Consider the following 20,027-nt stretch of genomic DNA (forward strand, 5'->3'; position numbering starts at 1 on the left):
TCTGGGGAACTTAAAAGCAAGATAGTTTGATATGTTCCAAATTTTATATAATGTATATGCATTATCTTTATAACTGGGGAAATCTCATGCTTATTTTTGAACATAATACTAAAATGGTAGCGAGGGCTGCAGTAGAAAGTATTGAGCTTTTAGGCTCACATTTGACAACACCACAGTTGCTCCTTGATGTCTAACTCCATTTATTGAGAAAATGAACTTCTTATAATCAATAACTCACAAACAATTAAGACCCAATTTAACAGAAAGTTATTAAGGACCTGCAGAGTACCAGGCACCATCTGGATCTGTCCACTGACATGAATCTTTTCCATGGAATTCCTTAGTTGGCAGAGGATGGCATTCCCTAGTGGGACAGTGTGCAGCCATTTCCTAGCACACTTTCCCTGTGCAAGTTTGCTCTGCCATGCTGGGTGGCTGTCGTGTCCTTCTGGCAGTAGGGGCTGCTGCTGGTCCAGATTGAAGAGGCGGAGCTGAAGGGTTGAGGGGGGTGATGTCAGACAGAGTGGAAGTGGAGTTAATACTGTGGGGATTGGTGGAAGAGGTGGTGGTGCTGATAGGAGAGGGGTCTGGGTGAGCAGAGGTGATGAACTGTTTCACAATTAGTCACAATTAGGACACTGCACTGCTACAAAGATGTCCTTGTTGTTGCAACACGTTGATTTCCTTATCCTCCTTTGGTTATTTCTGACCAGTTCAGGTGGACCAGAGAATGGGTGGCGGCGATGTGTCTGAATGCGGAGGTTGAATAACCACCTTTTTCTTTTCTTCATTTCCTCCCAGCTCCGCAGCCTGTTACACAAAGCTCTTGGTGCTTTGTCTAGCATAGCTTTCAGACTCCTGTTTTCTCTCTCCAGGCACTGTTTGCTAGCACCTCATCAACTCTTCATTCCCCACCTTACTCCCAAGACTCAAACTGTCAACTCTTCCTCAGCCTGGAACACCCTTCTCCTCACTTAAAATTCTTTTATCCTTCAGAGCTCAAATCAAATGCTAACTCCTTCTTACAACAATAAGTGAAGCCATCTGCCAGGACTTTCGTATATATTACATTATCTAATCCATTTCATTTTGAGTCTTAAGCTTTCTCATCTTCCTGTTGTGTGTGCGTTTGAACCTGGAATCTGTATGGTACTTGGTGCTGCTATATAAAACCTCCCATCAGTCAGAACCCACCACAAGTCACTCTTGCCTCTTTGTTATCACTTATTTCATCCTGCTTCACAATTAGTTACTGTTTTTTGTGTTTGCATCTTCCTTCTGCCTCTGCTGTCAGCTTTTTTAGAACTGGTACCTTGTCTTAGCCTCCTGTGAGATGCATCTCTGTGGCATGTAGGATGTCGTGCTTTGTAACACGTAGGTAGGCAGGCCAACATGTACACATAAAATATACACATATATTAAGTTACAGATCAAGGATTTCTTCTCCAGCTTCTTCTCCCACCCAGGAATTTTTATAGAGTCCCAAAGTTTCGAAAAGATTAGAATTTTCCACCCTACCACTTCCTCTTAATGTGGAAAGTTCATGGGCATGTCACAGACTGGAGTTAGGAAATGTTCCTAAAACTGTCACTTGCTACTGCTATTTTTTTTTTTTAAAGACTTTAGCTAGCAGGACCTGTTGCTTAATGAAATGGAGTAATGAACCTTGTAGAAATGGCTCTAGGATTTCAAGGTGGGGTGGATAATGTCACTGGAAAGGAAGTATGAGACAATAATTAACTCCAACACACAAGAGACCACCTCTTCCCCTCCCAGCTGAAGTCACCTTTGACTTATAAACATGTTTTTGGGTAGTGGTGGGAGGTGGGGAGACAGGCTATGGAAGACTGGTTTGACTTGTCGGTTCTAATGCTCTGACCAATTAGGTAAGGGTGGTTGAAGCCAGATTTAAGACTCTTTGCAGGAGGTTACTGAAGAGTTTCTAACCCATTAAAAGAAGCATGGATATAAATGAAAACTAGGTAAATTTCACAGAAACGTTTGGAAGAGCAAGTGGGTCTGAATAAATCTTTTTTTTTTTTTTTTTTTTGAGATGGAGTCTCGCTCTGTCACCCAGGCTGGAGTGCAATGGTGTAATCTTGGCTCACTGCAGCCTCCGCCTCCCAGGTTCAAGTGATTCTCCTGCCTCAGCCTCCTGAGTAGCTGGGATTACAGGCATGTGCCACCACACCTGGCTAATTTTTGTATTTTTAGTAGAAATGGGGTTTCTCCATGTTGGTCAGGCTGATCTCGAACTCCTGACCTCTTGATCTGCCCGCCTCGGCCACCTAAAGTGCTGGGATTACAGGCGTGAGCCACTACGCCTGATCTTTTTTTTTCTGACAGATGGAGTCTTGCTCTGTCGCCCAGGCTGGAGTGCAGTGGCACGATCTCAGCTCACTGCACTCCACCTCCCTCATTCAAGCAATGCTCCTGCCTCAGCTTCAGCTTCAAGCAATGCTCCTGCCTCAGCTTGTAGCTGGCAGTACAGGCATGCGCCACCACACCCGGCTAATTTTTGTATTTTTTAGTAAAGACGGGATTTCATTATATGTTGGCCAGGCTGTTCTTGAACTCCTGACCTCAGGTGATCCACCTGCGTGGGCCTCCTAAAGTGCTGTGACAAGCGTGAGCCACTGCACATGGCCCTGAATAATTCTTAAAGGAAATAAATGTTTGATGCCCTTCAGCAATGGCATCTCTTCAAAATACACTGTTAGTTTGCCCCTAAGTGAGGCAAGACTAGTTTGTGCTTACAAAATAATCCTAATGTGAGAAATACAAAGATATACCTCCCTTGCCAAAATCTACATATTTCCAAAGTTCAGGATTATTTTTACGTCTCTGCACTTTGCAAGAATACTGTGTGTTTGCATATGTGTAAATATTTTTTCATTTATTTCACTATATCATGTGTTTTACAAAATGACATAAACATTTAACAAAGAAAAACGAGAGAATATATTTCTCCAAAATAAAGCTTTCCTCATACCTTTTTTGTTTTTTTTCTAAAACAAGTGTTTCCAGAAACAAAGACTTCTTTTTGTGGAATGTGTTTTTCCGTTTACAAATGAGATGAGGGGATAAATTTAAAGAGCCATAACTGTTTGGCACTGCCTAGAGTAGAAAGCAGTAGAACACTTCAGTTGTTTCTCCTCCCCTCTCTCCTAATGACCTTCTCTTCTCCATCCAGGGAGTGAATGATTTTTTTTTTTTTTTTTTTTTTTTTGAGACGGAGTCTCGCTCTGTCGCCCAGGCTGGAGTGCAGTGGTGCGATCTCGGCTCACTGCAAGCTCCGCCTCCCGGGCTCACGCCATTCTCCTGCCTCAGCCTCTCCGAGTAGCTGGGACTACAGGCGCCTGCCACCACGCCCGGCTAATTTTTTGTATTTTTTTTTTTTTTTTTTAGTAGAGACGGGGTTTCACCTTGGTCTCGATCTCCTGACCTCGTGATCCGCCTGCCTCGGCCTCCCAAAGTGCTGGGATTACAAGCGTGAGCCACCGCGCCCGGCCGGGAGTGAATGATTGTCCACCACCCCAGTACACTCTCCTACTCTCTGGGAATAAGAGGCTGGGCCAGGTGCAGTGGCTCACGCCTGTAATGCCAGCACTTTGGGAGGCTGAGGCGGGTGGATCACTTGAGGTCAGGAGTTTGAGACCAGCCTGGCCAACATGGTGAAACCCCTTCTCTACTAAAAATACAAAAATTAGCTGGCTGTGGTGGCACATGCCACCAGCTACTTGGGAGGCTGAGGCAGGAAAATCGCTTGAACCCTGGAGGTTACAGTGAGTTGAGATCATGCCACTGCCCTCAGCCTGGGCAACAAAGCGAGACTCTGTCAAAAAAAAAAAAAAAGAAGGAAGAGGCTGACAAAAGTCTGGGTTACATATTCTGGAATGAAACACACTTAATCTTCAACTATCAAAGTAGAATGGAAATGCAATAATTTATAAATTCCATCATTTTTCTTACCCAGACTTTCTCTCTGAAACATACATCCATTTACAAAAAATGTTAGCCAAAGGGCATATTTCAGGATATTTAAGAATTTCTAAAGGGGGAAGAGTCTTGGATTCTACTCACCCTTTCCAATGGCCAATGTTGTCACTGAAGTTTAGCAATAGTGTTACAGTTTCAAAGATAAATGGTGATTTCCAAGACTATTAGTGACCCAGGATCCTTGTAATTCTCGTTTCAGAGGAAATATAGTCGGGAAAAAAGCTGGGAAAGGGAGTGGAACAGGAGTAGGAAATTTTGCAGACACTTTCTTCAGGTTAATGTTTATTGACATAACCAGCCTTCAAGTCACAGTTAACAACTATCAAAGTCCTAATTATATTACACAGAACAAATCTAACCTCCTCTAGCAGTGGTTCTCAAAGTTTAGTGCATTCAAATTACCATAAAGGCTTGCTGAGACAGATTGCTGGCCCCACTCACAAAATGTCAGATTCAGTAGGCAAATTGTGGTGTGGGGACAAGTATTTGCTTTTTTTTTTTTTTTTTTTTTGAGATAGTGTCTGGCTCTGTCATCCAGGCTGGAGTGCAGTGGCATGGTCTGGGCTCACTGCAACCTTCACCTCCCAGATTCAAGCCATTCTCCTGCCTCAGCCTCCCAGCTAGTTGGGATTACAGGCACATGCCACCATGCCCAACTAATTTTTGTATTTTTAGTAGAGATGGGATTTCACCATGTTGGCCAGGCTGGCCTCGAACTCCTGACTTCAGGTAATCCGCCCGCCTCAGCCTCCCAAAGTGGTGGGATTACAGGTGTGAGCTACAGCACCAGGCCAAGTATTTGCATTTCTAAGAAGTTCCCAGGTGATAACGATGCTGTTAGCCTATAATCCCCACTTTGAGGGCTGCTGTCCTATAGCAGTTTTTCTCAATTCTGATTCTGCGTCACAAGACTCTTCTTGTGAGGTTTTTAATAAAATCTTAATACCTCGGCACCACCCCAGACCCACCAAGACAGAATCTCTGGGGTTGGTCTTGCCAAAGATAAAAAAAAAAGCTGGTCACTAGTTAAATTGGATAGTTAGCAGAGAGTTAAAACGCGGGTAAAGTCTATGCATTGTAACTACTGCAGTAGGAAAGAGGGGGCAGTGTGAAGCTTCACTAGGACACAAGGCAGATTTTTTTTTTTTGAGATGGAGTCGCTGTGTCACCCAGGCTGGAGTGCAATGGCGCGATCTCAGTTCACGGCAACCTCCGCCTCCTGGGTTCAAGCAATTGTCCTGCCTCAGCCTCCCCAGTAGCTGGGACTACAGGCGTGCATCACCATGCCCGGATAATTTTTTGTGTTTTTAGTAGAGACGGTGGGGGGGGAGGGGGGTTCATCACTTTAACCAGGATGGTCTGGAGCTCCTGACCTCGTGATCCACCCGCCTCGGCCTCTCAGGGGTGCTGGGATTACAGGTGTGAGGCACTGCGTCCGGCCAGGCAGGAGACTTTTTAAAGGCTGGTGGTGCTGAAGGCAAAGTGCTGAAGGGTGTAAAGGGGGCACTGGTGCATGTGACTAGGCCATCTGGTGGTTTGTTAGTTGGCACTACCTGGAGGAGAAACAAACCTCTGGTAGCTTCATAACAGAAGAGGCAGTGGCATAAGCTAGAATACCGCATCTACCAAGGTTAGGCCCTTCCCCACCACAGGGAGAAGATGGAGAGTGAGGCTGGGCGCAGTGGCTCACACCTGTTTTCCCAGCACTTTGGGAGGCCGAGGTGGGCGGATCATGAGGTCAAGAAATCGAGACCATCCTCGCCAACATGGTGAAACCCCATCTCTGCTAAAAATACAAAAATTAGCGAGGCGTGGTGGCACGTGCTTGTAGTCCCAGCTACTCAGGAGGCTAAGGCAGGAGAATCACTTGAACCTGGGAGGCAGAGGTTGCAGTGAGCCAAGATCGCACCACCGCACTCCAGCCTGGCGACAGAGTGAGACTCCGTCTCAGAAAAAAAAACAAAATAAAATAAAATAAAATAAATCAAGAGTGAGAATTATCTCCTTGAAGGTTTGCATTTCAAAGAGATGGCTCTCAGGCCCTTGAGAAGACAGTTCTGGGTGGTAGATTTACATTTCAAAGGGTCAGAGGAAAGGACTTATAATTGCAGGCTTTCTAAAGTAACTGCTCTAAGAGGGGGTCCGGGGACCTATATGCCGGTCACCATGTTTTGGCTGGAACAAACAGTAAGTAATTCTCCTTGCAGCATGGAGCTTTCTCTTAGGCAGGAACTTAAGGGGGCTGAAGTTGTCATGCTAAGGATGTGGACTTGCGCTGTTAGACTATGCTACTTCTGTTCCAGTCTCTTAGTATATGTGTGGTGGGGGTGGGGGGTGAATAGGGAGTGGACAAAATCATTTGTACACAGAGTCAGCAGTTTCTACAGGCCAAGCTTGTGGTCCAGTTAAGAAGAGGGTTCAGGCCGGGCGCGGTGTCTCACGCCTGTAATCCCAGCACGTTGGGAGGCCGAGGCGGGCGGATCACGAGGTCAGGAGATCGAGACCATCCTGGCTAACATCCGGTGTTACTCGGGAGGCTACTCGGGAGGCTGAGGCAGGAGAATGGCGTGAACCCAGGAGGCGGAGCTTGCAGTGAGCCAAGATAGCGCCACTGCACTCCAGCCTGGGCGAGAGCGAGACTCCGTCTCAAAAAAAAAGAAGAGGGTTCAGAGGAACCTGGCAAGAGTTTAGGTAAGGAGAGAGTTTTTGTCCATCTGGTTATCTGTGTGTTGAAACAAGTCTATGGATGATTCTAGTAGTAACTGCCCAATAGGTTCACCTTGCCCATTGCCTAGAGAGAGCTGATTTATCAAGACAAGGAAATTGCAATAGAGAAAGTAATTCATGTAGAGCCGGCTGTGCGGGAGACCAGAGGTTTATTGTTACTCAAATCAGTCTCCCCAGGCATTTGGGGAGCAGAGTTTTCAAGGACAACTTAGTGGGTCAGGGGAAGCCAGTGAGCCAGGAGTGCTGATAGGTCAGGGATGAAATCATAGGAAGTCAAAGCGTCTTCTTGTGCTGAGTGGGGGCCACAAGATCAGATGAGCCAGTTAAGCGATCCAGGTGGTGCCAGCTAACCCATCAAGTGCAGGTTCTGCAAATATCTCAAGCACTGATTTTAGAAGCAGTTTAGGGAGGGTCAGAATCTTATAGCCTCCAGCTTCATGACTCCTAAACCATAATTTCTAATCTTGTGGCTAATTTCTTTTTTTTTTTTTTTTTTTTTTTTTGAGATACAGTCTCACTCTGTTGCCAGGCTGGAGTGCAGTGGCACGATCTTGGCTCACTGCAACCTCTGCCTCCCGAGTTCAAGTGATTCTCCTGCCTCAGCCTCCCAAGTAGCTGGGACTACAGGCGCATGCCAACACACCCAACTAATTTTTGTATTTTTAGTAGAGACGGGGTTTTACCATGTTGGCCAGGATGGTCTCAATCTCTTGACCTCGTGATCCGCCTGCCTCAGCCTCCCAAAGTGCTAGGATTACAGGCGTGAGCCACCACGCCCGGCTCACCTGTGGCTAATTTCTTAGCCCTACAAAGGCAGCCTAGTCCCCAGGCAAGGAGGTTTGTTTTGGGAAAGGGCTGTTATTGTCTTTGTTTTTGTTTGTTTGTTTGTTTTTGAGACAGAGTCTCGCCCTGCACTCCCAGGCTGGAGTGCAGTGGTGAGATCTCGGCTCACTGCAACCTCCACCTCCTGGGTTGGAGTGATTCTCGTGCCTCAGCCTCCCGAATAGCTGGGATTACAGGGGTGCACCACCATGCCCAGCTAAGTTTTATATTTTTAGTAGACACAGGGTTTTGCCATGTTGGCCAGGCTGGACTCAAACTCCTGACCTCAAGTGATGTACCTGCCTCGGCCTCCCAAAGTGCTGGGATTACAGGTGTGAGCCACTGTGCCCAGCCATCTTTGTTTTACACTATAAACTATAAACTAAGTTATTCCCAAAGTTAGTTCAGCCATTACGTCCAGTAATGAACAAGGACAGCTTGGAGGTTAGAAGCAAAATGGAGTGGTTAGGTTAGACCTCTTTCACTGTCTCAGTCATAATTTTGCAAAGGCGGTTTCATAGTGATCAGGGTTGAAAACCAATTTCTATACAGTACTAGTACAGGGGTAAAGTTTGCTAAAATGCATTTATTTTATGAGTTGTTCCTGATACTTACACAACTATAGATGCAATTAGCAAACAGGAAGGTTTTCTGCAGTACAATATGGTGTGGACATGTATGGAGAGTTTCAAAGCAGCTACAGTTACCTTGTATTTTATAAAGTGGCATTTCAATCAAGTTCCAAATTAAGGAAGATAAGGGACTGAGCAGTAATTGCAACAAACACCCTGAATTCGGTTTTCCCCCTCAATATTTAAAAATGTATATTCAGGAACATCTAACTATTGACAATGAGAGACCTACTGCAAGCCTGCAGACCACCCCCAACCAAAAAAAAAAAAAACAAAAACAAAAACCCACACATATCCCCAGGGCAAATCATATCAAATGATAAACCCCTGGTTAAGTATTTTTGTTCAGGGGAAATTATATTAAAATAAACACCAAATAGAGCCTTGAAAGAGATAAAAACTAAAAAGAAAATGACTGAGGGGAGAATTTCTTTAACGATGATAGGGCTGAGCTGGTTATGAGATCTGCTATGACCTGAACTGTGTCCCCTGCAATCCCAAATTCGTATGTTGAAACCCTACCCTGCAATGTGATGGTATTTGGAGACAGAGCTTTAGGTGATAATTAAGATTAAATGTGATCATGTTACTGGAAAGGGGTCCCAATCCAGACCCCAACAGACGGCTCCTGGATCTCGTGCAAGAAAGAATTCAAGGGAAGTCCATAGAGTAAAGTGAAAGCAAGTTTATTAAGAAAGTAAAGGAATAACGAATAGCTAATCTATAGGCAGAGCAGCAGCATGGGCCACTGGTTGCCCATTTTTATGGTTATTTTCTTGATTGTATGCTAAACAAGCGGGTGGATTATTCATCAGTTTTCTGGGAAAGGGGTGGGCAACTCCTGGAACTGAGAGTTCCTCCCCCTTTTAGACCATATAGGGTAACTTCCTGATGTTGCCATGGCATTTGTAAACTGTCATGGCACTGGTGGGAATGTCTCTTAGCACGCTAATGTATTATAATTAGTGTATAATGAGCAGTGAGGATGACCAGAGGTCACTTTTGTCACCATCTTGGTTTTGGTGGGTTTTGGCCAGCGTCTTTTTTTATTTTTTTAGATGGAGTCTTGCTCTGTCACCCATGCTGGAGTGCAGTGGAGCAATCTTGGCTCACTGCAACCTCTGCCTCCCAGGTTCAAGCGATTCTCCTGCCTCAGCCTTCTGAGTAGCTGGGACTACAGGTGTGTGCCACCACACCCAGCTTTTTTTTTTACATTTTTTGTAGAGACCGGGTTTCATTATGTTGGCCAGACTGGTCTCAAACTCCTGACCTCAAATGATCTGCCCACCTTGGCCTCAAAAAGTGCTGGATTACAGGGGTGAGCCACTGCACCCGTTGGCTGGCTTCTTTACTGCAACCTGTTTTATCAGCAAGGTCCTTATGACCTGTATCTTGTGCTGACTTCCTATCTCCTCCTGTGACTCAGAATGCCTTAACCTCCTAAGAATGCAGCCCAGAAGGTCTCAGCCTTATTTTACCCAGCCCCTATTCAAGATGGAGTCCCTCTGGTTTAAAGATGGAGTCCCACTGTCACTGCCTCTGACAGTGATACATGTGGGATCCTAATGCAACGGGATTGGTGGCCTTATAAGAAGAGGAAGAGAGAGAAATCTCTCTCTCTATTGAGCATGACTGAGAAAAGGCCATGTGAGGACACAGTGAGAAGGCATCTGCAAGCCAGCAAGACAGCCCTCACCAGAAACCGAGTCAGCCAGCATTTGATCTTGAACTTCTCAACCTCCAGATCTGTGAGAAATACATTTCTATCATTTAAGCTACCCAGTCTATGGTACTTTGATATGGCATCCTTCACAATTAAGACAGGATAATTTCTTCATTCATTAACTATCTTCATTCATTAACTTCATTCATTAACTATCCCTCTTTTAGGCACTAGAGATACGGCAATGACCAAAATAAAGCTCCAGCCTTTGAGGAGCTTATATTCTACTAGGAAAAAAAAACAAGCAAGGCGACAAATAAAATAGTATTGTGTGAGAAATGATAAGTGATTGGGGAGAAATAAAGCAGGGTAAGGAGGATGGAGGGGTGGGGAGCAGCTATTTTATGTAGAGTGGTCGAGGAAGGCCTCGCTTATCAGATGATGCTTAAGCAGAGACCTGAAGGACATGAGCTTTGGGTTATCTGGAGGAACAGGATCCTGAGCAGAGGGAACAAGTGCAAAGGTCTGGAAGCAGAGCATGCTAAGTTCAGGGAATAGCAAGGAGGCCAGTGTGTCTGGAGCTGAGCAAGCCAGGGGGAGAGTAGTAGCAGTTGAGTGACCACAGCAGGAGCTGTGTTGTGTAGAGCCTTATAGGTCTGTGTTAGGGCTCTGGCTCTAATTCTGAGTAAAATGAGAAGCCATTTGTCTTAATCCATTTTGTGTTGTCATAACAGAATACCACAGACTAGCTAACTTATAAAGAAAATAAATGTATTTCTTACAGTTCTGGAGGCTGAGAAATCCAAGAGCATGTTGCCAGCACCTAGCAAGGGCCTTCTTGCTGCATCATCCCATGGCAGAAGACATACAGCAAAAGAGTCCTATGTGAGAGACAGCAAAAGAGCAAGGGGGCCCGAACTTTTCTTTTCTTTTCTTTTTGAGACAAAGTCTCGTTCTTTCACCCAGGCTGGAGTGCAGTGGCGTGATCTCGGCTCACTGCAACCTCTGCCTCCTGGGTTCAAGCGATTCTCATGCCTCAGCATCCAAAGTAGCTGGGACTACAGGCATGTGTCACCACCCCAGGGAATTTTTGTATTTTTAGCAGAGACAGAGTTTCACCATGTTGGCCAGGCTGGTCTCAAACTCCTGACCTCAAGTGATCTGCTTGCCTCGGCCTCACAAAGGGCTAGGATTATAGGCCATGAGCCACTGCACCCGGCCTTGAATTTGCTTTTATAACAAGTCTACTCCCATGATAACTAATTTACTCTTGCAATAACAACATTAATCCACTCCTGACCTAATCACCTCTTATTAGGCCCCACTCCCAATACTGCTGCAGTGGGGATTAAGTTTCCAACAAGTGAATTTTGAGAGACATATTCAAATCACTGCACCACTGAAGGGTGTAGAAGTCGTGAGTGACATGATTTGACTCCCATTTCAGAAGACACATTCTTATTGTTGGATAAACAGTGGTGGGATAGGGGAAAAAGTAGAAGCAGAGAGACTTGATTGAAAGTGGATAAGTGGCTATCGAGAGTTATAGTCTATTTTGGTTTGATTTTTGAGACAGCTAATGGTTTTATCTTTTTGCAGGCCAAGAACGATGATTTTGTTCATATTACTGGGTTATTTAAAAATTAAATAGAAAATATATTACATTTTTATTTACACTCAGGAGGTATGATTTCTCTTTGACTTTAGGTTCTAGGGTATTTATAAGATTTCCATCAGTTCTCAACTTCATGGAAGTCTGCTCAGTGCCCTTTTGCTCTCTATCCTGAAAAACCATCAATTTGCCTAATATCTTAGGGCTAGTGGCACTGTTTTTATCCAACTCCATCCTGCCTGTTGGAGCAGTACTTCTCGTACTTTGAAGTGCATGTAAATCCTCTGGGAGAACCTTGTCAAAGTGCTGATTCTGATTCTATAGGTGTAGGGTGGGGCACAATGATTCTGCATTTCTAGCCAGCTCCTGATGCTATTGCTCCTTGGACAACACTTTGAGTAGCAGTATCAGAGTATTGGAAGGATCCTACATGCTTTAAGCATTCTTTTAGTGAAGAAAAAAATCAGACAAATGTGTACAATGAGAAATTTATTCTTCTGTGCATTTCTACTGAGAATGCTGGACCCCAAGAAGAAAATGGAGTTATTGTTTCTTTTTTTCCCAGGCAATTAATTTTTTTAAAATGTAGACATTCTTTGTTGAACAAATAGAAAGTAATTTTGTTTTTGTAATAGGTAAAGCATTCACAGGGTTCAATATGTAAAATATATAAAATGGCCACCAGTGATATATCCCAACTGTTACCCCTGAATCATGTAATTACCCATTCTTCTGTTCCTTTGTATTCTTTAAGGGTTTTGTTTTTTTTTCCTGAGGGACAGAGTCTTGCTCTGTTGCCCAGGCTGGCGTGCTGAAGGGCAGTGGCACAATCATGGCTCACTGCAGCCTCAAACTCCTGGCTCAAGCAATCCTCCCACCTCAGCCTCCAGAGTAGCTGGGACTACAGGCACACGCCACCATGCCTGGTTAATTTTTTCCCCTTTTTTGTATACACAGGGTCTTGCTATGTTGCCCAGGCTGGCCTGGAACTCCAGGCCTCAAGACATCCTCCCACCTTAGCCTCCCAAAATGCTGGGATTACAGGTGTGAGCCACCTTGCCCAGATGATAGTCTAAGTCTTTCTTTTTTTTTTTTTTTTGAGACAGAGTTTTGCTCTTGTTGCCCAGGCTGGACTGCAATGGCGTGACCTCGGCTCACTGTAACCTCTGCCTCCTGGGTTCAAGCAATTCTCCTGCCTCAGCCTCCCGAGTAGCTGGGATTACAGGTGTGTGCCACCATGCCCGGCTAATTATTTGTATATTTAGTAGAAACGGGCTTTCACCATGCTGGTCCAGAACTCCTGACCTCAAGTGATCCACCAACCTCGGCCTCCCAAAGTGCTGGGATTACAGGCGTGAGCCACCACGCCTGACCGATAGTCTAAGTCTTATAAGTAAATACACATGTATGTATCTATGTGTGTATGTATAAGTATAAAATTTTCCCATTTTGCATAAATAATAGCATGTTTTGCCTACTATTCTTGTTTGCTTAATACACCTAATATATTAAGATATCTGAGATCATTCCATACCGTACATTAAAAGCATCTTCATTCTTTATTACAGCTACATAGTATTCCATTAGATGGATGTGCCATAATTTATTTTACTAGTCTCAAAATATAGTTTTAAATTAATATAATTGCAATTGAGAACTCTAAAAACAAATTATAATCCAGTTGTCCAACCACAGAGGAAACATATTTATAAACAAGATAAATACTAAATTATTATTCTTATAATGAATTTAATATTTTCTTAAATATTTCAAAAACTTAAGACAGCTCCTCATCAGTGGTGACATTATAATAAACAATTTTTTTTTATTAATTTTTTTTGCATACAAAAACAATAAACATTTTCTAAAAATACATACAAACAAAAAGATGCGTATCAAACATATTAGGAAGGTTGCACATGGGAAGTCGGGGAATAGAAATGGGGGGTGGGAGTTAAAATAAATGAGAGAGGGACTTTATATGGATCAGTGATAATAACTCAATCCTCTATTTGACAAAGAAGAGGGAGAAGGAAGAGGAAGAAAAAGAAAGTGGGATAAAGGATCAGAAAGGGAGGAAAATAGAAAAAATTAGAGTATGACTCCAGGGTAGACCTGTTTTGTTGTCATTGAGTTGGTTGGTTGGTTTGTCTGTTGTATTCTTCATTCTTTATTACAGCTACATAGTATTCCATTAGATGGATGTGCCATAATTTATTTTACTAGTCTCAAAATATAGTTTTAAATTAATATAATTGCAATTGAGAACTCTAAAAACAAATTATAATCCAGTTGTCCAACCACAGAGGAAACATATTTATAAACAAGATAAATACTAAATTATTATTCTTATAATGAATTTAATATTTTCTTAAATATTTCAAAAACTTAAGACAGCTCCTCATCAGTGGTGACATTTTAAAAAAGAAAACAATATTGACTTATTTCAGTATGTAAGGGATTCCTTTGGAGTTATGAATGGTATTTTAGGAAATTTCAGAAACTCTTTAGGTTGAAACAATGATAAATCACCAAAAAGAGCTTTGAATGTATGTGTTACTAGAGTTCCAAAAAATGTAACTTATTGCAGTGGAATCATTTATGTGCTCAAGAGCCTTACTTGCTTATAGGTGAGTGGAATTGTGTATAATTATCCAGAAAATTCAGTGCATGTCATAGCTGGATAATTTAGCCTCTTTACTAACCAGACCCTCCTCCCCTCAATACTGCTTACATTTTTCTACTGCTTGGCATAGCAAACCTGTGTTTCTTTTAAATTATAAAATAAAAACATCTAGAATTAATCATCTCTCTCTGCCTTGTATTCAATGGGTTCTGACTTAGTAGTCCCATAGAAATAAAAGTGATATTTAGTGGTACTGAAAGTTTAAAAATATATTATCATAGAGTAAAACTGATGTATTTTTGTGAACAGGTCTATGAATTTACACACACGGATGTATGAATTTCTACACCATCACAATCAGAATAGAGAATATGTGGCCGGGCATGGTGTCTCACGCCCGTAATCCCACCACTTCTGGAGGCCAAGGCGGGCAGATCATGAGGTCAGGAGTTTGAGACCAGCCCGGACAACATAGTGAAACCCTGTCTCTACTAAAAATACAAAAATTAGCCAGGCGTGATGGTGGGCTTCTGTAGTCCCAGCTACTGGGAAGGCTGAGGCAGGAGAATCGCTTGAACCCAGGAGGCAGAGGTAGCAGTGAGCTGAAATTGCGCCACTGCACTCCAGCCTAGGCGACAGAGTGAGACTCCATCTCAAAAAAAAAAAAACAAAAAGAAAAAAAGAGAATATCCTCATCACCCCAGTCCCCTAAATTACATTACATCTCTTTATAGACACCTCCTACCTCCACATACGATAGGTGATAACCACGATGTTTTCATCTCTGTTGTTTGGCCTTTTTCAGAATGTCACAGAAATGAATAATATAGTATAAAACCTTTTGAAATTATCTTCTTTCACTCAGCAAAAATGCTTTTGAGATTCATCCAAGTTGTTGCATGTATCAATAATTTGTCCTTTTATATTGCTCAGTACTAGAACATTATATAAATATGCCAGTGTTTGTTTATCCATTTACCCAAAGACAGACAATATTTGAATTGTTTCCAGTTTTTAGTGAGCATGAATAGAGTCACACATATGTGTACATGTTTTTGGATGAACATAAGCTTTAATTTCCCTAGGTTACATAAATATCTAGCGGTAGGAATGCTGGGTCACAGGTTAAGTGTTAGTTTAACTTTATAAGCAAGTACCAAAATTGTTTTCCCAACTTGTTGTACCATTCTGCATTTCTGCCAGCAATGTATGAGAGCTCAGATTGATCTACATCCCCTCTGGCACTTGATATTGCAGCATTTTTTATTTCAGCCATTTTAATAGGTGTATAGTAGTAACTCATTGTGGTTTTATTTTGCATTTCCTTAACAGGTAATGATGATGAACATTTTTTCTTATGCTTGTTTACCATTATACATCCTCTTTACTGAAGTGTCCAACTATTCTACCAATTTTTAAGTTGGGTTGCTTGATGTTTTTATTGTTGATTTTCAAGAATTTTAAAAAATATGTATTCTAAATACAAGCCATTTGTCAAATATGAGATTTTCAAAATTTTCTCCCATTTTATAGCCTGTCTTTTTGTGCTCTTAACACTTTACAGAGCAAAAGTTTTAAATTTTGTGAAGTCTGGTGTATCAATTTTTTTCTTTTATAGATCATGCTTTGATGTTATCCCCAATAAATTTTTGCCTAACACCAACTCATGAAGATTTTCTCCTATGTTTATTTATCAAAGTTTTATAGCTTTACATTTTACATTTAGCTCTATGATCTTTTTTTTTGTATAAAATGTGATATTTAGATTGAGGCCCTTTCTTTCACATATAGATATCTAATGGTTTCATTATCGTTTCTTGAGAAGATTATCCTGTCTTCACAGAATTGACTTTGAACCTTTGTCAAAAATCAATTGACTATGCACACACACACACACACAGAGACACACACACATATATATATATATTTTTGAGAGAGGGTCTCACTCCCTTCGCCCATGCTGGAGTGCAGTGGTGCAATCATGGCTCACTGCAGCCTCGACTTCCCGGGCTCAGGTGATCCTCCCACCTCAGCCTCTCAAGTAGCTGGACTACAGGTACTCACCACTGTGCCTGGCTAATTTTTTGTATTTTTTATAGAGAGGGGGTTTTGCCATGTTGCCCAGCCTGGTCTCAAACTCCTGGGCTCAGGTGATCCCACCTGCCTCGGCCTCCCAAAGTGCTGGGATTACCAGCATGAGCCACTGCACCTGGCCACAACTGGCTATATTTCTGTAGGTCTGTATCTGGACTTCCTATTCTGTGATCAATGTGTCTATCCCCCAGCCAATACTCTAGTGTCTTATTGTAACTTTATGTTGTCTCAACATTGGGTATTATCATTCTTCCAATTTTATTCTTTTTAAAAATTGTATGACTTTTCTAGTTAAACTGCCTTTCCATGTACATTTTAGAATCAGCTTGTGTATAACCACATAATTGGAATTCTGCTAAACCTACAGACCAATTGACATCTTCCAATCCATGAACTTATGTCTCCCTGTTTATTTAAGCTTTTATTCTCTTCATCAGCATATTTTGAAAATAATTATTTTAATTTTTGTGGGTACACAGTAGGTGTAAATATTTATGTGGTACATGAGACATTTTGATACAGGGATGCAATGCATGATAATCACATCATGTAAAATAAGGTATCCATTCCCTCAAGCATTTATCTTTTGTGTTACAAACAATCCAATTATACTATTTTAGTTATTTTTAAATGTGCAATTAAATTATTAGACTATAGTCACCCTATTATCGAATACTAGGTAGCATTTTGTTTTCAAAATATTATATATGTTTTGTTAGATTTATAACCAAGTATTTCATTTTTTGGCTTTAGTGTAAATAGAGTTTTTTAAAAAAATTTTAGTTTCCAGTTGTACATGACAATATATAAAAACAGAATTGAGGCCAGGCACAGTGGCTCATGCCTGTAATCCCAGCACTTTGGGAGGCCGAGGTGGGTGGATCACAAGGTCAGGAATTCGAGACCAGCCTGGCTAACATGGTGAAACCCTGTCTCTACTAAAAAAAAATACAAAAAATTAGCTGGGCGTAGTGGCGGGTGCCTGTAATCCCAGCTACCTGGGAGGCTGAGGCAGGAGAATCGCATGAACCCTGGAGGCGGAGGTTGCAGTGAGCCAAGATTGCGCCACTGCACTCCAGCCTGGGTGACAGAGCAAGATTCCATCTCAAAAACAAAACAAAACAAACAAAAAAAAAACAGGACTTCACCAAGATGGCCGAATAGGAAGAGCTCTGGTCTGCAGCTCCCAGCGTGATCGACACAGAAGATGGGTGATTTCTGCATTTCCAACTGAGGTACCAGGTTCATCTCACTGGGACTGACTGGACAGTGGGTGCAGCCCACGGAGGGCGATCTGAAGCAGGGCGGGGCATTGCCTCACCTGGGAAGCACAAGGGGTTGGGGGATTTCCCTTTCCTAGCCAAGGGAAGGCAGGACAGACTACCTGGAAAAACAGGGCACTCCCGCCCAAATACTGCACTTTTCCCAAGGTCTTAGCAACTGGCAGACAAGGTGATTCTCTCCCATGCCTGGGTTGGTGGGTCCCACGCCCACAGAGCCTTGCTCACTGCTAGCACAGCAGTATAAGATCTATCTGTGAGATGGCAGCCTGGCTGGGGGAGGGGCATCCACCATTGCTGAGGCTTGAGTAGGCAAAGACAGCAGCCGGGAAGCTCTAACTGGGCAGAGCCCACCGCAGCACAACAAGGCCTGCTGCCCCTAGACTCCACCTCTGTGGGCAGGGCATAGCTGAACAAAAGGAGCAGACAACTTCTGCAGACGTAAACGTCCTTGTCTAACAGCTCTGAAGAGAGTAGCAGTTCTCCCAGCATGGTGTTTGAGCTCTGAGAATGGACAGACTGCCTCCTCAAGTGGGTCCCTGACCCCCGTGTAGCCTAACTGGGAGACATCTCCCAATAGGGGCCGACAGACACCTCATATAGGCGGCTGCCCCTTTGGGACGAAACTTCCAGAGGAAGGATCAAGCAGCAATATTTGCTGTTCTGCAATATTTGCTGTTCTGTAGCCTCTGCTGGTGATACACAGGCAAACAGGGTCTGGAGTGGAACTCCAGCAAACTCCAATAGACCTGCAGCTGAGGGACCTGACTGTTAGAAGGAAAACTAACAAACAGAAAGGAATAGCACCAACATCAACAAAAAGGTCATCTACACCAAAACCCCATCTGTAGGTCACCATCATCAACGACCAAAGGTAGATAAAACCACAAAGATGGGGAGAAACCAGAGCAGAAAAGCTGAAAATTCTAAAAATCAGAGTGCCCCTTTTCCTCCAAAGGATCATAGCTCCTCGCCAGCAATGGAAGAAAGCTGGATGAAGAATGACTTTGACAAGTTGACAGAAGTAGGCTTCAGAAGGTTAGTAATAACAAACTTCTCCGAGCTAAAGGAGGATGTTTGAACTCACCACAAGGAAGCTAAAAACCTTGAAAAAAGATTAGATGAATGGCTAACTAGAATAAACAGCATAGAGAAGATCCTAAATGACCTGATGGAGCTGAAAACCATGCAATGAGAACTTCATGATGCATGCACAAGCTTCAGTAGCCGATTCAATCAAGTGGAAGAAAGGGTATCAGTGATAGAAGATCAAATTAATGAAATAAAGCAAGAAGACAAGGTTAGAGAAAAAAGAGTAAAAAGAAATTAACAAAGCCTCCAAGAAATATGGGACTATGTGAAAAGACCAAATCTAAGTCTGATTGGTGTACCTGAAAGTGATGGGGAGAATGGAACCAAGTTGAAAAACACTCTTCAGGATATTATCCAGGGGAACTTCCCCAAACTAGCAAGGCAGGCCAACATTCAAATTCAGGAAATACAGAGAACACCACAAAGATACTCCTCGAGAAGAGCAACCCCAAGACACATAATTGTCACATTCACCAAGGTTGAAATGAAGGAAAAAGTGTTAAAGGCAGCCAGAGAGAAAGGTCAAGTTACCCTCAAAGGGAAGCCCAGCAGACTAACAGTGGATCTCTCGGCAGAAACCCTACAAGCCAGAAGAGAGTGGGGGCCAATATTCAACATTCTTAAAGAAAAGAATTTTCAACCTAGAATGTCATATCCAGCCAAACTAAGCTTCATAAGTGGAGGAGAAATAAAATCCTTTACAGACAAGCAAATGCTGAGAGATTTTGTCACCACCAGGCCTGCCTTACAAGAGTTCCTAAAGGAAGCACTAAACATGGAAAGGAACAACCGGTACCAGCCACTGCAAAAACATGTCAAACTGTAAAGACCATTGATGCTATGAAGAAACTGCATCAATTAACAGGCAAAATAACCAGCGAACATCATAATGACAGGATCAAATTCACATATAACAATATTAACATTAAATGTAAATGGGCTAAATCCCCCAATTAAAAGACACAGACTAGCAAATTGGATAGAGTCAAGACACATCAGTGTGCTGTATTCAGGAGACCCGTCTCACATGCAAAGATGCACACGGGCTCAAAATAAAGGGATAGAGGAAGATCTACTAAGTAAATGGAAAGCAAAAAAAAGCAGGGGTTGCAATCCTAGTCTCTGATAAAACAGACTTTAAACCAACAAAGATCAAAAGAGACAAAGAAGGCCATTACATAATGGTAAAGGGATCAATTCAGCAAGAAGAGTTAACTATCCTAAATATGTATGTACCCAATACAGGAGCATCCAGATTCATAGAGCAAGTCCTTAGAGACCTAAAAAGAGACTTAGACTCCCACACAATAATAATGGGAGACTTTAACACCCCACTGTCAATATTAGACAGATCAATGGGATAGAAGGTTAACAAGGATATCCAGGACCTGAACTCAGCTCTGCAACAAGCAGACCTAATAGACATCTACAGAACTCTCCACCCCAAATCAACAGAATATACATTCTTCTCAGCACAACA

General features: G+C 42.6%; 1 protein-coding gene across 1 annotated transcript in view; it reads right to left on the reverse strand.

Annotated features, from left to right (window-relative positions):
* Positions 1-206: 206 nt before the first annotated feature.
* Positions 207-20,027, reverse strand: part of LOC129492595 (uncharacterized) — a 32,167-nt gene continuing 12,346 nt past the window's right edge. The window contains exon 4 of the mRNA XM_055297854.1: positions 207-1,711. The gene's annotated coding sequence lies outside the window, so the exon portion shown is untranslated. The remainder of the gene's footprint in view (positions 1,712-20,027) is intronic.

This window comes from Symphalangus syndactylus, chromosome 11, assembly GCF_028878055.3.
Source record: "Symphalangus syndactylus isolate Jambi chromosome 11, NHGRI_mSymSyn1-v2.1_pri, whole genome shotgun sequence".
Classification (NCBI taxonomy): domain Eukaryota; kingdom Metazoa; phylum Chordata; class Mammalia; order Primates; family Hylobatidae; genus Symphalangus; species Symphalangus syndactylus.